The sequence below is a fragment of the Castanea sativa genome, chromosome 3 (assembly GCF_040712315.1).
Source record: "Castanea sativa cultivar Marrone di Chiusa Pesio chromosome 3, ASM4071231v1".
Classification (NCBI taxonomy): domain Eukaryota; kingdom Viridiplantae; phylum Streptophyta; class Magnoliopsida; order Fagales; family Fagaceae; genus Castanea; species Castanea sativa.
Window position 1 is genome coordinate 17439966 of NC_134015.1, and position 12252 is coordinate 17452217.

Consider the following 12252-nt stretch of genomic DNA (forward strand, 5'->3'; position numbering starts at 1 on the left):
ATGTGTAGTAAGTGGCAAACTTTTAGGATTAAAAAAATAAATGTTAGGATTAAAAATAAAATTGATAACTGCCATAATTTTTTTTTTTTTTTTAAAAACAACAGCAACAACAAAAAATTAAAAAATGTGGTTCTTGGAGCCAAACAAAATAAATAAATAAATAAATAAAACAAAAAGAAAGTGAGTCTTTTACTGTAAAAATAAAGTAGTTGCTAAATTTAAAATTTAATCTCTTTTTAACTTTGTTATAAATGTAGCTAAATTTTAACAATTAAAAATCTACATTTTAGAATTAAACAAAAATTGATAACTGCCATAAATAATAAATAAATAAACAAACAAAAACAACAACAACAAAAAATAAAACAATGTGGATCCCGTTGCCTTTCCTTTAACAAAAAAAAAAGAAAGAAAAAAGAGCCTTTTACAATAAAAAAGAAAAAAAAAAAGAGGTAGTTGTTAAATTTTAAATTTAAGCTCTTTTTAAATTTTGTTATGGATGTGTAGTAAGTGGCTAAATTTTAAAATTGAAAAACTACATTTTAGGATTAAACGAAAATTGATAACTGCCATTAATAAAATTTTAAAAAAGCACCAAAAACTAAAGAAATATGGATCTTGGAGCCTTTCCTTTAACAAAAATAAATAATAATAAAAAAACCTAACACAAAAAAGTGTGAGCCTTTTACCGTAACACAAATAAATAAAAACTATTAAAATTTTGTATTTTGTTTTGTTATGAATTTGTACAAAGTTGCTACATTTTAGGACTATCATAAACAAATAATAGCCATGTCTATTTTTCTCAAAAAAAACCCACAATCATTTTTATTCCCATAAAAAATGTTATTCTATAAAAAGAATGTTACGTAGAGTTTCTTGGTTTTAAAAGTAGTTGTTAAATCCTAAATTTAAGCTGTTTTTTTTTTTTTACTATTATTATGAATGTGTAGTAAGTGGCTAAATTTTAAGATTAAAGATAAGTAGATAACTCCCATCAATAAATTAGAATTTTCTCTTGAAAAAATATAAGAAACTGTTGGGTTCTAAGACTTTAGGTTTAAATGTATTAGAACTTCAATTTATAATGTTGGCAAACCATGATCAAAATGTTTATCCTTGTTTTAGTCTTGCTCAAAGTATGTTTAAGTGTAAAATTGGACACGACTCGTGAACCCAACACGACACGACATGAAATTAATAGGTTATGGGTTGAGGCTTAATGAGTTCATGTCATATTCGGGTTGACACGTTGAACCCGTTTGATAAACGGGTTTGGTTAGAGTTCAACCTATGGAACCCGTTTGACCCATTTGACCCGTTTAATTTGATAAAATTTTACCAATATACCATTCAAACTATATGTATATAGACTTATTAGTTGCAGTAGTTTATTTTCTTTGATGTACTGTGATTGATTATTTATGATATTGAGATATGCTTTAGTTTTGAATGATTATTTGTGATATAATTACTCATTAGTTCTGAATTTTATATTTAAAATATTTATTTGCTTGTTTTTCCATTAATGTTTTTCTTCATTTTGATAAAATCAGATAAACAGGTTGACAAGACTAACCCGTTTAATAAATGGGTTATGTTAGGGTTGAGTAATCTTGACTCGTTTAATAAACATGTCAAGTTAGTGTTGACCCATATAGTCGGATACATATGAGTTGACACGACACGAACCTGACACGTGAACACGAATTGTCACCCCTAACTGCAGGGTTTACTATGTAAATTTGCCTAGTTCGATCGATCAAAAATTAGACTCGATCGATCGAAGCTTGTGCAGAATGTTTTTCTGCAGAATTTGTCAACTCAATCCAAACCCGTTTTATGTGTAGAGTTTTATGGTTTGTCTTAAGTATAAAAGGGAAAACCCTAGCCAAGTTTTAGGATTTCTCTTTATGCTGTGTGTGTGAATCTCTTGTAAGATCTAGAGGTGTTTGCCTTTACATACACTTAGGGTTATCAAGGTCTAGATTGATGTTAAGAGCTTGGTGATCAATTCAGTTGCAGATTCAAGAGCTTGAAGATATACAAGTGGGAGTGTGCTTGTGCTTGCTGGGGAATCCAAGAAAGAAATAGTCCGTGTACTTGGAGCTATCACGTGGTTGTGGTAGTAAGTTTCCTACTCGAGGTAGCAATAGAATGTTAGTAGTTTAAGTTGCTATTGTGTAAACTTCAATTTTTTCATAGTGGATTTGTTTTACCTTAAGGATAACTAAGTTAAATCCTCCCCAGGTTTTTTACCGGTTTGGTTTTCCTAGGATATCATATCGTTGTGTTATTTATTTTCCGCACTTATCAATGATATGATTTATATGTGTTAACCTAGATCTGCATAATTTACCTAAGTTAATCACTTGACTAAATAATTAGGTTAATTTGGTTGTATTTTAAGGGATCTAAAAACTGTATAGAAACAATTGAGGAAAGAGGTGTATATAAAAGTTTGAATAAATGAATCATTTAAAAACAAAGTATTCTTTTTCTATACTTCACTAAAAAAAATAATAACAACAAAAAAAGTTTAGATATGCCCACAAATATGGGATTGAATTGAGTATTGATAATAAAAAGGAATAGATATGGGACTGAAAGATCTATTGCTTAAAGTGTATGCATGTGCAATGAACACTATAAATTGATTACTACATTAACAAAATTGCCAAAAATGAAATATAATTATAGAATACTAGCCTCTGAGCAGATGTGTGAGCATGTGCTCAGATGCTCTTCTATTTTATTGGGTAAAAATTAATAATTTGCATTCATTATAATTTGAGATTACTACATTTTTCAATAAAATAAAATAAATAAAAAAAAAAACCTAAGGGTGTGATGAGTACTATGCGTTTGCAGGAGAAATAACTTTTTATCACACCGCTAGGTTTTTTTTTTTTTTTTGTAATTAGAAAATATAGTAATTCCAAATTATAATGGATTCAAATTATTAACCTTTACCCAACAAAATAGAAAATCCTCTAAGTACGCGTAGAGGCTAGTATTTCTGATGTATCTACAAATAAACAAAGAGCATTGGCTTCAGAATCCTCGTATCATGTATGCACAAATGAGCTATTACCACTGGTGATAAGAATTCAAAACACGTAAAAAGAGTATTATCCTCAAGTAACCGTTTCTAATACCAAAATATAATGTAAATAACTTTATAACATCTGGTTGCCAGTTTTGATGGTTGAAGTTCTCCAAGCTTGCAAAAACACGATTCCGCCAGCAGCACAATTATGTCCAATGCAAGTATGAGTTAGCCTTATGATTCAGCCAATAAAACATAAGCATCTGAAGGCCTTTTTCTTTTCTTTATTTTTTAACCAAAAAACACTAGTATTTATATCTTAGATGTTTCAAATGAAAGTATTAGTTGAATTACAAGACTTTTGACAATATTTAGCTAAAATTAGATACTCCTAATTATAAGTTGTTGATCCCTTTTGAATCCTGACAAAAATACCATAGTTTGAAATATGACCATGATCAACAAACACATCTTTATTTACTTTCCAATACTGAAATTTTCAAGAAATCTAAAATACTACTCCGGAAAAAACTAAATATAAAATTTATTAAGAAATTTTAAAAGTGATTCATTATTTATTATTTTATTTTAATAGTAATACATTATAATTTTTTTTCTTTAATAAAAATTTGGTCTTACAAAAATGGGGACTTTGCTAATAAATTAAAATAATTTATATTCTTTTCTTGTTATTATTAAATTTATTATATAATCCTAATAAATTCTTGAATTTTTTTTAATTTACATATAATTATAGTTTTTTTTTTCTTACATTTACTGCACAAGGTTAATACTAAATTTTAATTTAGTTTAACAAGCATGGTAATTTTATTTTTTTCCTTTGGCATTTAATTGTATTTTTGAAATTTTAAAGGTTGGAAGTCCATGTCAGCTTGTGTAAACATTTATGTTTATTTTAGTGTATGAACTTTTTTTTTTTTACATGTTTTTACTTTTCAAAACACCCTATATTAAATTGTCTATTATAATTATACCATAATTATATAAGATATTATAAATCCAATTTAAAATACTAGTATTACTATTTATATGCGTATTCTAATAAGAATTATTGATTAAAACACTAGTACTATTATTACTTTTAACAACCAGCCTGTTTGGCTCAACCAAAGCGTGGCCACAACTACTGACACCCTCTTCTGCTTTAAGCCCTGTTTGGATCCACGAATAACACCACCACCGACCACACTCAGCTTCAATTTCTTCTCCACGAACCACTCTACCAAACCAAACTCTCTTCTCTCTTCAACTCCTTCATCTTCTTTGAAGCACTCAACTCCCCCAGGTAAGTCAAATAATAATAGCAGCATGCGATTCTCATTCTGTTGTTTCTGTTTCTGAAACTTGGATAATTTTAAATAAATAAAAAAATAGAAATGGGTATTTTTTTTTTCTGCTTTATAATATCTTAATTTCTAATAAATTTAGGAATTGTTTGGGTTTTTAGACCAACGGCTCATTACATTTTATTTGGCTATTTTGGAACGTACAAAAATGTAGTTAGAAAATGCTAAGCAAACGTTGACTTAGTAATATATATAATGTGTTTATGTACACACAAAATGCTAAGCACACTACACGATTTTATTTTGTTATCATTGTTATTTTCGGGTTGTAAGAGCAAGCTGGAGGGTATGATCATGGGTTCAAGACTTGCCAATTACAGCGTTGAAATGAATGGTTGAAAGTGGGGCAACAAATATAAAAATTTATATGATATGGGTCTTATGTTACATGTTTTGCTGTTTATAGTATCTGATTTTTAAAATAATAAATTATGAACAATGTGTTATTGTTTTTGTTAATGGTTAATAATATATTTGCATTACCTATAAGAAAAAAAAAAAATCAAAAATTCGGCTTCCTGGGATGCTATTGGATTTAAGGTCTGTGAGGTCACTTTGTGAAAGTTAATCTGGTTTTTGAGTGCTATTCCTAGACATGCTTTCGTCTTGAGATAGGATACTGCAATGGGGTCACAACATGCCAGATTTTAGAACGGAAAAGACCATAGTGTGGGATATCAAGTGGGAAGTTCAAGCCAGATTTTAGGCAAAATTGCACAAATGGAGCGTTATTCGGCTATGACTTTTTTTGTTTAAGCAAATGCGTGTGTTTGGAATTGTGCCCGATGTTTGTACTTTGAACAATTTGACCAATTGTTATTGCAATTTGAATCGGCTGGATTTTGGGTTTTCAGTGTTGGGTACAATTTTGAAACTTGGTATGAGCCTGTTTGTAGGACTTTTGCCATTTTGATCAATGGGTTTTGTATTTATTGTAAAATAGTGAAAGCATTGGAGTTGTCGAATGCAATGGTGGAAAAAGGGTATTGGCCTGATGTGGTTACTTATGGGATAATGGTAAATGGGTTGTGCAAAACAGGTGCGGTTATTGGTATGCTTAGGAAGATGGAAGGAGGAGGATGTAAGCCTGATAGAGTTGTGTCTGGTGTTATCATTGACCGTCTATGCATGGATGGGCTACTGATTGAGGGTTTGAGTCTATTGTTAGAAACGATTGGTAAAGCATAAAGGCATTTCCATGGATGTTGTTTCTTATAATTCTTTGATTCATGGGCTACTCAATTCACATCAGTGTGTAGAAGTATCGGGTTTTTTTGGAATGGAGCATGGGGAAGTTGTACCGGAATTACAAACTATTTGTGAATATGCTGGTTACTGATATGCTTTGTACAGAAGGGTTCATTACTGAACAAAGATGTGTGATTGAATTGATGATTCAAAGAGGTGTGGAGCCCGATGTAATCACTTACAGTATACTCATGGATGGGTTCTGTATGTGGGATCAGATGGACGAAGCAAGAAAAGTAAATGATTTGATGCTTGAGAGGGCTTGTTATCCTGATGCTTGGTGCTATAACATCTTGATCAAAGGTTATTGCAGGTGCATAGTAAGAGGTTGGTTCCTGATACTGTTACTTACAACACTCTTATTTGTGGCGTGTGTTCCCTTGGGAGTCTTAAAGCTGCGCAAGAATTTCTTAATGAGATGCAAACTCATGGACAACTTCCAGATATCTTTACTTACTCTACATTGTTGGATTCACTATGCAAAAACCAAAATTTTGTTGAGGCAATGAATTTTTTTGTACAAATGGAAAGTCGTAGGATACTAGGATGGATGCTGACATTGTGATTTACCATATCCTTATTGATGGTACCTGCGAAGCTGGGACACTCAAACTTGCAAGGGAAATATATTCTAGTCTCTCTGACAAAGGATTACAACCTAATATTAGTACATATAATACAATGATAGATGGACTTTGTAATGAAGGGTTATTGGATGAAGCAAGTGAGTTACTTAAAAGAATGGATGAGACTTGATGCTTACAGAATGATTGCACTTATATACAATTATTAGAGGAACTCTAAGAAAAAATGATACATCAAGGGCTATGGAACTTTTTCATGTGATGTCTAAGAGGGGCTTTTCAGCAGACTCTTACACTAAAAGCATGTTAGTTGATTTCCTGTCTGCTGATGGGCTACACCCTTCTTCTCGTGAAAAGATTCAGAATTATGTGTGAAGGTTATACCAGGTATTCAATGTGAACATTGTGAAGTGAAGATTCCACAGTGAAAAATCTGACAAAGGCAGCAATCTTTTTGGAGTAAGACTAATTTATGATTAATTAGTATGCTACATTAATACTATGACTTATGTTTCTTGTGTGAATTAAAAGGTTACATGCCAAAAACATGTTTCTTATGTTATATAGCAGGGTTTTTTTTTTACTCCCTAGAATTGTGTGTTAGCAATCTATTGTGAATAATATTAATAAGGACTTCATCTTAAACAATTAAGGATATCTTAAAAGGATAAGCATATGACAGTGTCTTGCAAATTGTTTAAATGAAAAATGATCATAAACATAGCGAACAAAATCTAAGCATCAATGATCAATTATCAAATTAATTGTGGTAGAATGAGGTTCAAGAAGCAATTAGATATTGACTCACCCATAGTTGCAGATGTGCACACACACACACACGATAAATTACACTACAATCAAAGAATAAATACTTGTGCAATCTGGAAGACATATAGAAACAGCACTATCTGGATTCTGGAAGGTTTTCCTCATTGTGTGATGTGGACCATGTGGTGCATGAGAGAAATGCTAGAATTTTTGAGTGACGTGAGCAGTCTATCCTAGAAGTGAAGATGCGATTTTTTCGAACTTTGTTGAGTAGATGATGGCTACAGGAGCATATCCCTTATAATTTATTTGAGTTTATGGATCATTGTAATCTTAGAACCTAAATGTGTTATGCATTTAGTATACGCCTGTATACATGATGTTTCAGTTTCCTTTCTATTAAACTTATTACTTATCACAGAAAAAAAAAAAAAAAATTCTACACATGGTTGAAACTCTTTTAACCGTAACACATTACATCAAACCTTGGTTTATGATGTCATAAGTTTATAAGTTTATAAGTTTTTAATTGATCAAAGTTGTTGCTATACTAATACATAGCATTCATGTAACAATGCTATAGTTTCTTTTACTGTTATCAAGTGAAGCATATTATTTTTTGTAATGACTGTTTAAACCTGTTTAAGTTCCTTTTAATTTTTTACTTTTTGCATAGCATTATACAAAAGATATTGGGCACAAATGGCCCACTAGCACTTTTTTGCAAAAGATATGGGGATGTACCACTATTTCAAAAATATATGGCAATGTACCACTTTTTTGGAACTCAAGTTTTAAATGGAACTCGAGTTACTAAAAAATGCCATGGTGGCACCGTTGACCTGAAATTTGTTTAATTAAAAAAGTAATATGGTACTCGATATCACGGAAATCGAATACTTCTTTATAGTACTCGAGCTTAATGCAGTCGAGTACCTTGTTTTTCTTTTTTCTTTTTTTTCCTTTTTCTACTTTTTGTTTATACAAAACTTTTAATTAGGAAATGCTGACCTGTAGTCCACACTACTATTGTTTTGACTCTATCTATATATATGCTATATGCCTCTCTCATCCTTGACACATATCTAACTCAATGGCTTTCTCATCCTCTGTCAAATGCATGAACCTTATCTACCTGGGCTTGGATGTGCAACAAGAGCAGAGAAATCCCACTCTTTTCTTTGGTAGATTGTTCAGGAAAGAACATAATGGAGAGAAGTTAATATGGTCTTATTATGTGGGCAGTAAGAGGGTATAATGGCATGCATTTGACAGAAAAACTTCCAAGGAATGCTGCTTCTTTTGTTTGGACTGCTGCCTTAGGTAGGATCTCAACTGTGGATAACCTCATCAAGATAACATTACTATAGTTGATTAGTATTGCATTTGTAATTCTAACTGCAATCACTGAACCATCTATTGCTCCATCATTTTGTGGAACGAGATTTTTGGAGTGTTGTTCCACTTTGCATCTTGTGGACTAAATAGGGAGAGGAATAATCGGACTTTTCAAGGAGTCAAATCTATACAAACTAAATTCGTGAAGTTTTGTATAATCAGAAGATGACTACTTTTGGCAGCATCCCTTGTTCTTCTTTTTTAAATTTTTTTGGTGAAATTGCTATAATTGTTTGTGGAGCCAAGTAGTGTGTCGTTATGATTTTTATGTAATATATCTTTCACATCATACAGTTCCTGTATACAGGGAGGACATTTGTTAACATTATATTTTGATTATGTACGATTACTCACTGAATATGAGCAGAGATATTTTAAATTCATGGAATATTTTTCCTTGTAATTTTCTTATTTTGATTCCTTAAAATTAATTTCTTGGAGTTGGTGATCTGGGGTTTAGTCAATGTAGGATCTTGTGGTAGATTGGAGAATTTGGAGTTGGCTTTGGAAATGTGTATAAGGTAATTGCCAATCTTAATTTCAGTATTTGCTTTTCTGGCTGAGAAGCTGAGGATATGTCTTTTAAAAGAAAAAAGGACAAGAAATTTTCATGTTTTTCTTCAGTTATTTAATAGTTAGATCTTGTAAATCTATACTCTCATAGTATCTTTTCTCTTTTAGACAGGAAACTTCTGCCAATTAACTTGCTGGCATTGCTTTTTTTAGATGCCCCTCTGATCAATGCCTTGCTTTATTGTTTTGTTCTTGTCATGTGCATCCCTTGCTTCCCATGATGTGTTTGTGGTCTATCTATGTAGTGTTGATTCCCGGTTTCATATTGTCCAATCAACCAGCTATTCACTTATTCTTTTATGGTTATTCTAAGATATAAAGATGTTATTCATGTTGTTATGTGTGTTTTGTTAATTTGTTGCATACGTAAGTCCTTATATATGATTTTACTCTCTTTTTCATGCATCTTAGAGATAACATTAAGGAATTTTTTGTGCTGTTGTTACTCATATGTTTTCCCATTCATACTTAACTGGATTTCCAAAAAATAAAAAGCTAAATAAAAACTGCTGAACTATATGTTTTTCCTTAATGCTGCAGGAAGCAGCTTAAGCAAAAGGAGTCCTCAAAGCTTTTACTCAGCAGTCCTTGAAGAAAGAAAAGCCAAAGTTCCTTCTTCTGGAATTTCTACACTTAGGTAAGCTCTGTTTCTTTTGAATGAGTTGGTCTGATTCCTTGAAATTAATTATGGAAGATGCTAACCAAAAATCACTACAAAGGTTCAAATTAGTCACGCATTTTTTGGCACATTAAAGAATATAGCAACTTCAACCATGTCCTGCTATGACCTGTCACACCATCTTTGGTATCATCAACAACAGATGAAACCTCACTCATGACTAGGGCCTGTCCTTCACAAGAGATAACTGGAACTTTGGAGACCTAGGGCTGATTTTGGTTCCTCTCATGATTACGACTTGGGATCATGGTTCATTATTTAAGGCATTGGGTTTGCAGCTGCTTATCCCTTTTTTCATCGTTTTGTACCATTTTTTCCAAGATGTTCATATTATATAGCTCATTGTAGCGTGTATGAGAAATTTTTTGCACCATACTATACTTGAACCAGAAATGATCTGCTTTATGCATGTAACTATTTTCAAGAAGATTAAAATTCATCGCCAATTTATTTTCAAGCTAAATTAAGAACAAGTTGCACAAAAGTTAATACCAAGCAACAAATGAGCTTAGTTGATTTGATTTAAATGTCCTTTTACTGTCTAATGTGGTTTCAAACTTCCTCCTCCCAAGACATGATAGCATGGCTTGGTACTGATTTAATATACAGTATATTAAAAATGTTTTACCTACGATATATATTGGCAACAACTTCGACTTCCAAATTGCCTCAAAAGAATTTTGGATCTATCATCCCGCTTAGGGGTATCAAAAGGACCTATATTATTGAGTTTGATTTGTCCTTCTAACATTGGGTGCCAAGAAATGAACATGGAGCTAAGGTACCACTAGCAGGTTTCTCTTGAATTAAATTGCTTTTTCAAATGAATGATCGGGAATAAACAAATTCCAAAATGTTGGATTTTACTTAAAAATCTAGAGGACCTAATTCTCAATTTTCATGGTCTCCACAAAGCCATTACCTTGAGAGAGAGAGAGAGAGAGAGAGAGAGAGAGAGAGAGAGAGAGAGAGGGAAAAAAAAAAAAAAACCCTCAATTTGTTAAGAGCTTTATGGTTTCGTGATACTGTTCGGTTCTTTACAGGAGAACTTACCTTCAAATTTTCCCTTACACTTACTGTAATCAAATAAGGAAGCCCAAGTTAAAAGAGCTCAGTTTTACGCTAGTTGGACGAAAGAGGCGAGGGTCATTGGAAAAAATAGCACTAAATTGACTTTGCCATTTCCTGAGGGGAGGAAAGGTGTAGGCTTTCACATCCAACTTCTTCCAGTCTTCCACTGTTCATATGGATGGAAATATATTTGGGTATGAAATGGTCCAAAAGAGGAAAACAGGAATGGGCAATCTCACATTCATCTATTCTTGTGATTCTCATCATTTAAATAAAAAAATCTGTTAAGCCTTAACTTGTTACCATTTTGTAACATTTCAAGAACCAGTACGAGTATGATAATATCTAATTTTGAAGCCTTTGCTGTGACTAAAACGCTATACAAAAGAATTCTATCATGTGAATCCAGTATGAGTATTATAATATTTACTATTAAGTGTTAAGTCCCTACCTTATGTTAGTTTCAAAACTTTTGTTTTCATAAATTCATATTTATCTGTCTATTTATATAAATATATAAAAACCTCTTGTTGGAAAGTCTCTTATATGTGGATAATTAATATATAAAACCCTTTTGAAAAGATTAAGTTATCTCTTATGTTCAATCCTAATCTATATGACTATCAACCGAAAATACTAGACAGATGAATTTCAATTCATACTAAGAATTTATATGTTCCACTCAATGTAGATATAACCTAACGTGTTCACATATAGCCTTAAAAACGTGTATCACCAGTTGGCACCATGAATGTTTTATGCATGATAAATTAATTTAAATAAACCTCTCATGTTCAAGGATAATAAAAAAAAAATTGTGATATAACAAAGGTTTAACTGACAGTAATATTCCTCAAAAAAAAAAAAAAACTGACAGTAATCATTATATAGAATGTTCTATATACCCAATTCAATGTATAAACTTTATATATATTCACCAACTTGTGTACTTAATTTTTATGAAATTGGTATATAAAAGACGGGCATAAGCTAATGGCTTCCAAGTATAATTAATTAAATACGGACACAAGGTTTAGAGTCCGTTTGGTTGGGTGTTCAAGAAAAATGATGGAAAATAAGAAGTTTTTCTTTATTTGGTAGTGGAAAGGGAAATCATGAAAAGTGTAGTTTTCACGTGAACTTGTTTACAAGGTTTATAGACCGTTTGGTTGAGTGCAAAAGGAAAAAGATAGAAAATGAGAAGTTTTTCTTTGTTTAGTGTAAAGGAAAAGAGAAAGGATGGACAAAGGGGTAAGTGAAGTTTATTCACCTAGGCCAACCAAACACTCGTCTCATATTGAGAGGAGAAGTGAATTGAAAATGTTTATTGCATCTAAATTAAAGAAGTCAATACCGTATTGGAGGTTGTACCAGTTTGGCCAATGGTATGATATATTTCGGATACCGGTCAATATCGGTGTACCGTTTCGAGTTTACCGCTATTTTATATATATATATATAAAACCAAAATTCATATAATTTATTAAAAAGTTTAAATTTATAAATCTTTATCTC

The 12252-nt window shown here is 31.6% G+C and overlaps 1 pseudogene; it reads left to right on the forward strand.

Moving 5' to 3' along the window:
- The first annotated feature begins 4446 nt into the window (after window positions 1-4446).
- LOC142628618 (uncharacterized) lies at window positions 4447-10129 on the forward strand (annotated as a pseudogene).
- The last annotated feature ends 2123 nt before the right edge of the window (window positions 10130-12252 follow it).